The sequence below is a fragment of the Carassius gibelio genome, chromosome A11 (genome assembly GCF_023724105.1).
Source record: "Carassius gibelio isolate Cgi1373 ecotype wild population from Czech Republic chromosome A11, carGib1.2-hapl.c, whole genome shotgun sequence".
Classification (NCBI taxonomy): Eukaryota; Metazoa; Chordata; class Actinopteri; order Cypriniformes; family Cyprinidae; genus Carassius; species Carassius gibelio.
In genome coordinates, this window is record NC_068381.1 from 24275369 (window position 1) to 24287754 (window position 12386).

The 12386-nt window shown below is 46.5% G+C and overlaps 3 non-coding genes across 3 annotated transcripts; all 3 read right to left on the bottom strand.

The window, feature by feature from the left end:
* Nucleotides 1–1705: 1705 nt before the first annotated feature.
* trnae-cuc (transfer RNA glutamic acid (anticodon CUC)) lies at nt 1706–1777 on the bottom strand. The gene has a single exon. It is a non-coding gene; the product is annotated as a tRNA-Glu (tRNA).
* Nucleotides 1778–7642: 5865 nt separating this feature from the next.
* Nucleotides 7643–7714, bottom strand: trnae-cuc (transfer RNA glutamic acid (anticodon CUC)). Its single transcript has one exon. It is a non-coding gene; the product is annotated as a tRNA-Glu (tRNA).
* Nucleotides 7715–9649: 1935 nt separating this feature from the next.
* Nucleotides 9650–9721, bottom strand: trnae-cuc (transfer RNA glutamic acid (anticodon CUC)). Its single transcript has one exon. It is a non-coding gene; the product is annotated as a tRNA-Glu (tRNA).
* Nucleotides 9722–12386: the final 2665 nt, after the last annotated feature.

Here is a 12386-nt window from a genome sequence, read left to right on the forward strand (position 1 = left end):
TGTAACAATCGGGGGTCTTTACTAATGGTGGGCCAGTGGCGCAATGGATAACGCGTCTGACTACGGATCAGAAGATTCTAGGTTTGACTCCTGGCTGGCTCGCTCTGTGCTTGTTTTTCTCCGGCTTATTTTGTTGTTGTATTTTTTTTCTCCAAAGTCCAAAAGAAAAGGCAACTCTCTAGGCATTCTTCTATTTTTTCCAAAAAAAGGCACATTCTGCACACCCATTCCGATGTCTAGGAGACACGGACATGCTTTGGTATTGCCATTCGTCTCACAAAATGCAGGCTGGTGGGCCAGTTGATTCTAGAATGAACAATTTCATCGCTACTCTGTAACCGCTTTACTACTTTGAAGGGTGCAATGCCATGTGGTTTTGATGTCACAGGCTTGCCATTTTGAAGCCTTATCACTAATTGCCACCTGGACATTGAGAATAATTTGTAATCTGCATTAAACTGAACGAGCGAATAATCAGCATATTAAAAATTGGTCTCACTTTCATTATTAACCTCACAACATGTCAGTTTTGTACCTTGACAGACCGACGATAGGCAGTTTTTCCTCTAGATAACGGTTGCCATGTGTGTTTTCAGATGCATGACACAAGTATTTTCACCTGGACAAGACCTTAATTACCAGTTCGAGGTATAAATTCAGCAATCACAGGATTCTGGCCAAAAAACTGAACCATGTGTGAGTCAACAAACATGTCCCTTGAATGCATGCAACACTATATATTTCAGTAAACCGTCCCTTCGGATGATTCTTGTATTGCCAAATTATTATCACATTGTTACAGTCACACACCAAAAGCAACAGGCCACTACAAAACCCTGCGCCCACACTGGCCACATTTATGGAAAGTGGCCCACAAGCTTGTGGCCAGTTAAAGCTGGCCAGTTCCCATATGGTCTAGCAGTTAGGATTCCTGGTTTTCTCGTACGCAGCCAGGGGTTGACTCCAGTTTTTCCTCTAGATAAAGGTTGCCGTGTGTGTTTTCAAATGGATGACACGAGTATTTTCACTTGGACAAGAGCTTAATTACCAGTTTGAGGAATCAATTCTGCAATCACAGGAATCTGCCCAAATACACTGAACCCCCGGGTTGAGTGAAAAAACAGATTCCCTGAATGCATACAACACTATATAATTCAGAAAACCGTCCTTTTGGATAATTCTTGTTTTGCCAAATTATTATCACATTGTTACAGTCACAGAACTAAAGCAACAGGCCACTACAAGGTCCTGCGCCCACGCTGACCACATGTATGGAAAGTGCGCCAGAAGCCCATGGCCAGTTTAAAGTGTCCAGATCCCATATGGTCTAGCGGTGAGGATTCCTGGTTTTCACCCAGGCGGCCCGGGTTCAACTCCCGGTATGGGAATGCATGCTCCTTTTTGCTTCCCTCCTCAAAAATCCAGCAAATCTTCCTGCACCAGAAGTGACTTTTTGGCCAGCAGTAGAGCTACAGAACCCTGATATGTCGAGGTTCTGACTAGCCCTTAGCCCCTTCGATAGCTCAGCTGGTAGAGCGGAGGACTGTAGGTTGGAGTGTTGGCCATCCTTAGGTCGCTGGTTAAACTCCGGCTCGAAGGAGGTGTTTTTTTCATGTTCCCACCAATGTTTTGGCTTGGAGCTGGCTTTCTCACAGCTGTCAGCAGAGCTTGAATTCGCAGTCCACAATTGGAAGGCAAAAGAGCTTTCCCTGACCGGGAATCGAACCCGGGCCGCGGCGGTGAGAGCGCCGAATCCTAACCACTAGACCACCAGGGAGGGATGGTGGGCTGGAGGGCTCGTGGGCTGGTGGGCAGGAGGGCTGGAGGGCTCGTGGGCTGGTGGGCTGGTGGGCTGGTGGGCTGGAGGGCTGGTGGGCTGGAGGGCTGGTGGGCTGGAGGGCTGGTGGGCTGGAGGGCTGGTGGGCTGGAGGGCTGGTAGTCTGTTCTCCTGATAACAAGGTGAGAATGAGCAGACATCAATGCTTGCCACCGTCACATCGAAAACCAACAAGTCTGTAACAATCGGGGGTCTTTACTAATGGTGGGCCAGTGGCGCAATGGATAACGCGTCTGACTACGGATCAGAAGATTCTAGGTTTGACTCCTGGCTGGCTCGCTCTGTGCTTGTTTTTCTCCGGCTTATTTTGTTGTTGTGTTTTTTTTTCTCCAAAGTCCAAAAGAAAAGGCAACTCTCTAGGCATTCTTCTATTTTTTCCAAAAAAAGGCACATTCTGCACACCCATTCCGATGTCTAGGGGAGACACGGACATGCTTTGGTATTGCCATTCATCTCACAAAATGCTGGCTGGTGGGCCAGTTGATTCTAGAATGAACAATTTCATCGCTACTCTGTAACCGCTTTACTACTTTGAAGGGTGCAATGCCATGTGGTTTTGATGTCACAGGCTTGCCATTTTGAAGCCTTATCACTAATTGCCACCTGGACATTGAGAATAATTTGTAATCTGCATTAAACTGAATGAGCGAATAATCAGCAATTTTGCGGATTAAAAATTGGTCTCACTTTCATTATTAACCTCACAACATGTCAGTTTTGTACCTTGACAGACCGACGATAGGCAGTTTTTCCTCTAGATAACGGTTGCCATGTGTGTTTTCAGATGCATGACACAAGTATTTTCACCTGGACAAGACCTTAATTACCAGTTCGAGGTATAAATTCAGCAATCACAGGATTCTGGCCTAAAAACTGAACCATGTGTGAGTCAACAAACATGTCCCTTGAATGCATGCAACACTATATATTTCAGTAAACCGTACCTTCGGATGATTCTTGTATTGCCAAATTATTATCACATTGTTACAGTCACACACCAAAAGCAACAGGCCACTACAAAACCCTGCGCCCACACTGGCCACATTTATGGAAAGTGGCCCACAAGCTTGTGGCCAGTTAAAGCTGGCCAGTTCCCATATGGTCTAGCAGTTAGGATTCCTGGTTTTCTCGTATGCAGCCAGGGGTTGACTCCAGTTTTTCCTCTAGATAAATGTTGCCGTGTGTGTTTTCAAATGGATGACACGAGTATTTTCACTTGGACAAGAGCTTAATTACCAGTTTGAGGAATCAATTCTGCAATCACAGGAATCTGCCCAAATACACTGAACCCCCGGGTTGAGTGAAAAAACAGATTCCCTGAATGCATACAACACTATATAATTCAGAAAACCGTCCTTTTGGATAATTCTTGTTTTGCCAAATTATTATCACATTGTTACAGTCACAGAACTAAAGCAACAGGCCACTACAAGGTCCTTCGCCCACGCTGACCACATGTATGGAAAGTGCGCCAGAAGCCCATGGCCAGTTTAAAGTGTCCAAATCCCATATGTTCTAGCGGTTAGGATTCCTGGTTTTCACCCAGGCGGCCCGGGTTCAACTCCCGGTATGGGAATGGATGCTCCTTTTTGCTTCCCTCCTCAAAAATCCAGCGAATCTTCCTGCACCAGAAGTGACTTTTTGGCCAGCAGTAGAGCTACAGAACCCTGACATGTCGAGGTTCTGACTAGCCCTTAGCCCCTTCGATAGCTCAGCTGGTAGAGCGGAGGACTGTAGGTTGGAGTGTTGGCCATCCTTATGTCGCTGGTTCAACTCCGGCTCGAATGAGGTGTTTTTTTCATGTTCCCACCAATTTTTTGGTTTGGAGCTGGCTTTCTCACAGCTGTCAGCAGAGCTTGAATTCGCAGTCCACCATTGGAAGGCAAAAGAGCTTTCCCTGAGCGGGAATCGAACCCGGGCCGCGGCGGTGAGAGCGCCGAATCCTAACCACTAGACCACCAGGGAGGGATGGTGGGCTGGTGGGCTGGTGGGCTGGAGGGCTGGTAGTCTGTTCTCCTGATAACAAGGTGAGAATGAGCAGACATCAATGCTTGCCACCGTCACATCGAAAACCAACAAGTCTGTAACAATCGGGGGTCTTTACTATTGGTGGGCCAGTGGCGCAATGGATAACGCGTCTGACTACGGATCAGAAGATTCTAGGTTCGACTCCTGGCTGGCTCGCTCTGTGCTTGTTTTTCTCCGGCTTATTTTGTTGTTGTGTTTTTTTTCTCCAAAAGAAAAGGCAACTCTCTAGGCATTCTTCTATTTTTTCCAAAAAAAGGCACATTCTGCACACCCATTCCGATGTCTAGGGGAGACACGGACATGCTTTGGTATTGCCATTCGTCTCACAAAATGCAGGCTGGTGTGCCAGTTGATTCTAGAATGAACAATTTCATCGCTACTCTGTAACCGGTTTACTACTTTGAAGGGTGCAATGCCATGTGGTTTTGATGTCACAGGCTTGCCATTTTGAAGCCTTATCACTAATTGCCACCTGGGCATTGAGAATAATTTGTAATCTGCATTAAACTGAACGAGCGAATAATCAGCAATTTTGCGGATTAAAAGTTGGTCTCACTTTCATTATTAACCTCACAACATGTCAGTTTTGTACCTTGACAGACCGATGATAGGCAGTTTTTCCTCTAGATAACGGTTGCCATGTGTGTTTTCAGATGCATGATACAAGTATTTTCACCTGGACAAGACCTTAATTACCAGTTCGAGGTATAAATTCAGCAATCACAGGATTCTGGCCAAAAAACTGAACCATGTGTGAGTCAACAAACATGTCCCTTGAATGCATGCAACACTATATATTTCAGTAAACCGTCCCTTCGGATGATTCTTGTATTGCCAAATTATTATCACATTGTTACAGTCACACACCAAAAGCAACAGGCCACTACAAAACCCTGCGCCCACACTGGCCACATTTATGGAAAGTGGCCCACAAGCTTGTGGCCAGTTAAAGCTGGCCAGTTCCCATATGGTCTAGCAGTTAGGATTCCTGGTTTTCTCGTACGCAGCCAGGGGTTGACTCCAGTTTTTCCTCTAGATAAAGGTTGCCGTGTGTGTTTTCAAATGGATGACACAAGTATTTTCACTTGGACAAGAGCTTAATTACCAGTTTGAGGAATCAATTCTACAATCACAGGAATCTGCCCAAATACACTGAACCCCCGGGTTGAGTGAAAAAACAGATTCCCTGAATGCATACAACACTATATAATTCAGAAAACTGTCCTTTTGGATAATTCTTGTTTTGCCAAATTATTATCACATTGTTACAGTCACAGAACTAAAGCAACAGGCCACTACAAGGTCCTGCGCCCACGCTGACCACATGTATGGACAGTGCGCCAGAAGCCCATGGCCAGTTTAAAGTGTCCAAATCCCATATGGTCTAGCGGTTAGGATTCCTGGTTTTCACCCAGGCGGCCCGGGTTCAACTCCCGGTATGGGAATGCATGCTCCTTTTTGCTTCCCTCCTCAAAAATCCAGCAAATCTTCCTGCACCAGAAGTGACTTTTTGGCCAGCAGTAGAGCTACAGAACCCTGATATGTTGAGGTTCTGATCCAGCAAATCTTCCTGCACCAGAAGTGACTTTTTGGCCAGCAGTAGAGCTACAGAACCCTGATATGTCGAGGTTCTGACTAGCCATTAGCCCCTTCGATAGCTCAGCTGGTAGAGCGGAGGACTGTAGGTTGGAGTGTTGGCCATCCTTAGGTCGCTGGTTCAACTCCGGCTCGAAGGAGGTGTTTTTTTCATGTTCCCACCAATGTTTTGGCTTGGAGCTGGCTTTCTCACAGCTGTCAGCAGAGCTTGAATTCGCAGTCCACAATTGGAAGGCAAAAGAGCTTTCCCTGACCGGGAATCAAACCCGGGCCGCGGCGGTGAGAGCGCCGAATCCTAACCACTAGACCACCAGGGAGGGATGGTGGGCTGGAGGGCTGGTGGGCTGCTGGGCTGGTGGGCTGGTGGGCTGGAGGGCTGGAGGGCTGGTAGTCTGTTCTCCTGATAACAAGGTGAGAATGAGCTGACATCAATGCTTGCCACCGTCACATCGAAAACCAACAAGTCTGTAACAATCAGGGGTCTTTACTTTTGGTGGGCCAGTGGCGCAATGGATAATGCATCTGACTACGGATCAGAAGATTCTAGGTTCGACTCCTGGCTGGCTCGCTCTGTGCTTTTTTTTCTCCGGCTTATTTTGTTGTTGTGTTTTTTTTCTCCAAAGTCCAAAAGAAAAGGCAACTCTCTAGGCATTCTTCTATTTTTTCCAAAAAAAGGCACATTCTGCACACCCATTCCGATGTCTAGGGGAGACACGGACATGCTTTGGTATTGCCATTCGTCTCACAAAATGCAGGCTGGTGGGCCAGTTGATTCTAGAAAGAACAATTTCATCGCTACTCTGTAACCGCTTTACTACTTTGAAGGGTGCAATGCCATGTGGTTTTGATGTCACAGGCTTGCCATTTTGAAGCCTTATCACTAATTGCCACCTGGACATTGAGAATAATTTGTAATCTGCATTAAACTGAACGAGCGAATAATCAGCAATTTTGCGGATTAAAAATTGGTCTCACTTTCATTATTAACCTCACAACATGTCAGTTTTGTACCTTGACAGACCGACGATAGGCAGTTTTTCCTCTAGATAACGGTTGCCATGTGTGTTTTCAGATGCATGACACAAGTATTTTCACCTGGACAAGACCTTAATTACCAGTTCGAGGTATAAATTCAGCAATCACAGGATTCTGGCCAAAAAACTGAACCATGTGTGAGTCAACAAACATGTCCCTTGAATGCATGCAACACTATATATTTCAGTAAACCGTCCCTTCGGATGATTCTTGTATTGCCAAATTATTATCACATTGTTACAGTCACACACCAAAAGCAACAGGCCACTACAAAACCCTGCGCCCACACTGGCCACATTTATGGAAAGTGGCCCACAAGCTTGTGGCCAGTTAAAGCTGGCCAGTTCCCATATGGTCTAGCAGTTAGGATTCCTGGTTTTCTTGTACGCAGCCAGGGGTTGACTCCAGTTTTTCCTCTAGATAAAGGTTGCCGTGTGTGTTTTCAAATGGATGACACGAGTATTTTCACTTGGACAAGAGCTTAATTACCAGTTTGAGGAATCAATTCTGCAATCACAGGAATCTGCCCAAATACACTGAACCCCCGGGTTGAGTGAAAAAACAGATTCCCTGAATGCATACAACACTATATAATTCAGAAAACCGTCCTTTTGGATAATTCTTGTTTTGCCAAATTATTATCACATTGTTACAGTCACAGAACTAAAGCAACAGGCCACTACAAGGTCCTGCGCCCACGCTGACCACATGTATGGAAAGTGCGCCAGAAGCCCATGGCCAGTTTAAAGTGTCCAAATCCCATATGGTCTAGCGGTTAGGATTCCTGGTTTTCACCCAGGCGGCCCGGGTTCAACTCCCGGTATGGGAATGCATGCTCCTTTTTGCTTCCCTCCTCAAAAATCCAGCAAATCTTCCTGCACCAGAAGTGACTTTTTGGCCAGCAGTAGAGCTACAGAACCCTGATATGTCGAGGTTCTGACTAGCCCTTAGCCCCTTCGATAGCTCAGCTGGTAGAGCGGAGGACTGTAGGTTGGAGTGTTGGCCATCCTTAGGTCGCTGGTTCAACTCCGGCTCGAAGGAGGTGTTTTTTTCATGTTCCCACCAATGTTTTGGCTTGGAGCTGGCTTTCTCACAGCTGTCAGCAGAGCTTGAATTCGCAGTCCACAATTGGAAGGCAAAAGAGCTTTCCCTGACCGGGAATCGAACCCGGGCCGCGGCGGTGAGAGCGCCGAATCCTAACCACTAGACCACCAGGGAGGGATGGTGGGCTGGAGGGCTCGTGGGCTGCTGGGCTGGTGGGCTGGTGGGCTGGAGGGCTGGAGGGCTGGTAGTCTGTTCTCCTGATAACAAGGTGAGAATGAGCAGACATCAATGCTTGCCACCGTCACATCGAAAACCAACAAGTCTGTAACAATCGGGGGTCTTTACTTTTGGTGGGCCAGTGGCGCAATGGATAACGCGTCTGACTACGGATCAGAAGATTCTAGGTTCGACTCCTGGCTGGCTCGCTTTGTGCTCGTTTTTCTCCGGCTTATTTTGTTGTTGTGTTTTTTTTCTCCAAAGTCCAAAAGAAAAGGCAACTCTCTAGGCATTCTTCTATTTTTTCCAAAAAAAGGCACATTCTGCACACCCATTCCGATGTCTAGGGGAGACACGGACATGCTTTGGTATTGCCATTCGTCTCACAAAATGCAGGCTGGTGGGCCAGTTGATTCTAGAATGAACAATTTCATCGCTACTCTGTAACCGCTTTACTACTTTGAAGGGTGCAATGCCATGTGGTTTTGATGTCACAGGCTTGCCATTTTGAAGCCTTATCACTAATTGCCACCTGGACATTGAGAATAATTTGTAATCTGCATTAAACTGAACGAGCGAATAATCAGCATATTAAAAATTGGTCTCACTTTCATTATTAACCTCACAACATGTCAGTTTTGTACCTTGACAGACCGACGATAGGCAGTTTTTCCTCTAGATAACGGTTGCCATGTGTGTTTTCAGATGCATGACACAAGTATTTTCACCTGGACAAGACCTTAATTACCAGTTCGAGGTATAAATTCAGCAATCACAGGATTCTGGCCAAAAAACTGAACCATGTGTGAGTCAACAAACATGTCCCTTGAATGCATGCAACACTATATATTTCAGTAAACCGTCCCTTCGGATGATTCTTGTATTGCCAAATTATTATCACATTGTTACAGTCACACACCAAAAGCAACAGGCCACTACAAAACCCTGCGCCCACACTGGCCACATTTATGGAAAGTGGCCCACAAGCTTGTGGCCAGTTAAAGCTGGCCAGTTCCCATATGGTCTAGCAGTTAGGATTCCTGGTTTTCTTGTACGCAGTTAGGGGTTGACTCCAGTTTTTCCTCTAGATAAAGGTTGCCGTGTGTGTTTTCAAATGGATGACACGAGTATTTTCACTTGGACAAGAGCTTAATTACCAGTTTGAGGAATCAATTCTGCAATCACAGGAATCTGCCCAAATACACTGAACTCCCGGGTTGAGTGAAAAAACAGATTCCCTGAATGCATACAACACTATATAATTCAGAAAACCGTCCTTTTGCATAATTCTTGTTTTGCCAAATTATTATCACATTGTTACAGTCACAGAACTAAAGCAACAGGCCACTACAAGGTCCTGCGCCCACGCTGACCACATGTATGGAAAGTGCGCCAGAAGCCCATGGCCAGTTTAAAGTGTCCAAATCCCATATGGTCTAGCGGTTAGGATTCCTGGTTTTCACCCAGGCGGCCCGGGTTCAACTCCCGGTATGGGAATGCATGCTCCTTTTTGCTTCCCTCCTCAAAAATCCAGCAATTCTTCCTGCACCAGAAGTGACTTTTTGGCCAGCAGTAGAGCTACAGAACCCTGATATGTCGAGGTTCTGATCCAGCAAATCTTCCTGCACCAGAAGTGACTTTTTGGCCAGCAGTAGAGCTACAGAACCCTGATATGTCGAGGTTCTGACTAGCCCTTAGCCCCTTCGATAGCTCAGCTGGTAGAGCGGAGGACTGTAGGTTGGAGTGTTGGCCATCCTTAGGTCGCTGGTTCAACTCCGGCTCGAAGGAGGTGTTTTTTTCATGTTCCCACCAATGTTTTGGCTTGGAGATGGCTTTCTCACAGCTGTCAGCAGAGCTTGAATTCGCAGTCCACAATTGGAAGGCAAAAGAGCTTTCCCTGACCGGGAATCGAACCCGGGCCGCGGCGGTGAGAGCGCCGAATCCTAACCACTAGACCACCAGGGAGGGATGGTGGGCTGTAGGGCTCGTGGGCTGGAGGGCTCGTGGGCTGGTGGGCAGGAGGGCTGGTGGGCTGGTGGGCTGGTGGGCTGGAGGGCTGGTAGTCTGTTCTCCTGATAACAAGGTGAGAATGAGCAGACATCAATGCTTGCCACCGTCACATCGAAAACCAACAAGTCTGTAACAATCGGGGATCTTTACTAATGGTGGGCCAGTGGCGCAATGGATAACGCGTCTGACTACGGATCAGAAGATTCTAGGTTCGACTCCTGGCTGGCTCGCTCTGTGCTTGTTTTTCTCCGGCTTATTTTGTTGTTGTGTTTTTTTTCTCCAAAGTCCAAAACAAAAGGCAACTCTCTAGGCATTCTTCTATTTTTTCCAAAAAAAGGCACATTCTGCACACCCATTCCGATGTCTAGGGGAGACACGGACATGCTTTGGTATTGCCATTCGTCTCACAAAATGCAGGCTGGTGGGCCAGTTGATTCTAGAATGAACAATTTCATCGCTACTCTGTAACCGCTTTACTACTTTGAAGGGTGCAATGCCATGTGGTTTTGATGTCACAGGCTTGCCATTTTGAAGCCTTATCACTAATTGCCACCTGGACATTGAGAATAATTTGTAATCTGCATTAAACTGAACGAGCGAATAATCAGCATATTAAAAATTGGTCTCACTTTCATTATTAACCTCACAACATGTCAGTTTTGTACCTTGACAGACCGACGATAGGCAGTTTTTCCTCTAGATAACGGTTGCCATGTGTGTTTTCAGATGCATGACACAAGTATTTTCACCTGGACAAGACCTTAATTACCAGTTCGAGGTATAAATTCAGCAATCACAGGATTCTGGCCAAAAAACTGAACCTTGTGTGAGTCAACAAACATGTCCCTTGAATGCATGCAACACTATATATTTCAGTAAACCGTCCCTTCGGATGATTCTTGTATTGCCAAATTATTATCACATTGTTACAGTCACACACCAAAAGCAACAGGCCACTACAAAACCCTGCGCCCACACTGGCCACATTTATGGAAAGTGGCCCACAAGCTTGTGGCCAGTTAAAGCTGGCCAGTTCCCATATGGTCTAGCAGTTAGGATTCCTGGTTTTCTTGTACGCAGCCAGGGGTTGACTCCAGTTTTTCCTCTAGATAAAGGTTGCCGTGTGTGTTTTCAAATGGATGACACGAGTATTTTCACTTGGACAAGAGCTTAATTACCAGTTTGAGGAATCAATTCTGCAATCACAGGAATCTGCCCAAATACACTGAACCCCCGGGTTGAGTGAAAAAACAGATTCCCTGAATGCATACAACACTATATAATTCAGAAAACCGTCCTTTTGGATAATTCTTGTTTTGCCAAATTATTATCACATTGTTACAGTCACAGAACTAAAGCAACAGGCCACTACAAGGTCCTGCGCCCACGCTGACCACATGTATGGAAAGTGCGCCAGAAGCCCATGGCCAGTTTAAAGTGTCCAGATCCCATATGGTCTAGCGGTTAGGATTCCTGTTTTTTTTTTTTTTTGACTTTTTGGCCAGCAGTAGAGCTACAGAACCCTGATATGTCGAGGTTCTGACTAGCCCTTAGCCCCTTCGATAGCTCAGCTGGTAGAGGGGAGGACTGTAGGTTGGAGTGTTGGCCATCCTTAGGTCGCTGGTTCAACTCCGGCTCGAAGGAGGTGTTTTTTTCATGTTCCCACCAATGTTTTGGCTTGGAGCTGGCTTTCTCACAGCTGTCAGCAGAGCTTGAATTCGCAGTCCACAATTGGAAGGCAAAAGAGCTTTCCCTGACCGGGAATCGAACCCTGGCCGCGGCGGTGAGAGCGCCGAATCCTAACCACTAGACCACCAGGGATGGATGGTGGGCTGGAGGGCTCGTGGGCTGGTGGGCAGGAGGGCTGCACACCAAAAGCAACAGGCCACTACAAAACCCTGCGCCCACACTGGCCACATTTATGGAAAGTGGCCCACAAGCTTGTGGCCAGTTAAAGCTGGCCAGTTCCCATATGGTCTAGCAGTTAGGATTCCTGGTTTTCTTGTACGCAGTTAGGGGTTGACTCCAGTTTTTCCTCTAGATAAAGGTTGCCGTGTGTGTTTTCAAATGGATGACACGAGTATTTTCACTTGGACAAGAGCTTAATTACCAGTTTGAGGAATCAATTCTGCAATCACAGGAATCTGCCCAAATACACTGAACCCCCGGGTTGAGTGAAAAAACAGATTCTCTGTCCTTTTGCATAATTCTCCGTCCTTTTGCATAATTCTTGTTTTGCCAAATTATTATCACATTGTTACAGTCACAGAACTAAAGCAACAGGCCACTACAAGGTCCTGCGCCCACGGTTCAACTCCCGGTATGGGAATGCATGCTCCTTTTTGCTTCCCTCCTCAAAAATCCAGCAATTCTTCCTGCACCAGAAGTGACTTTTTGGCCAGCAGTAGAGCTACAGAACCCTGATATGTCGAGGTTCTGATCCAGCAAATCTTCCTGCACCAGAAGTGACTTTTTGGCCAGCAGTAGAGCTACAGAACCCTGATATGTCGAGGTTCTGACTAGCCCTTAGCCCCTTCGATAGCTCAGCTGGTAGAGCGGAGGACTGTAGGTTGGAGTGTTGGCCATCCTTAGGTCGCTGGTTCAACTCCGGCTCGAAGGA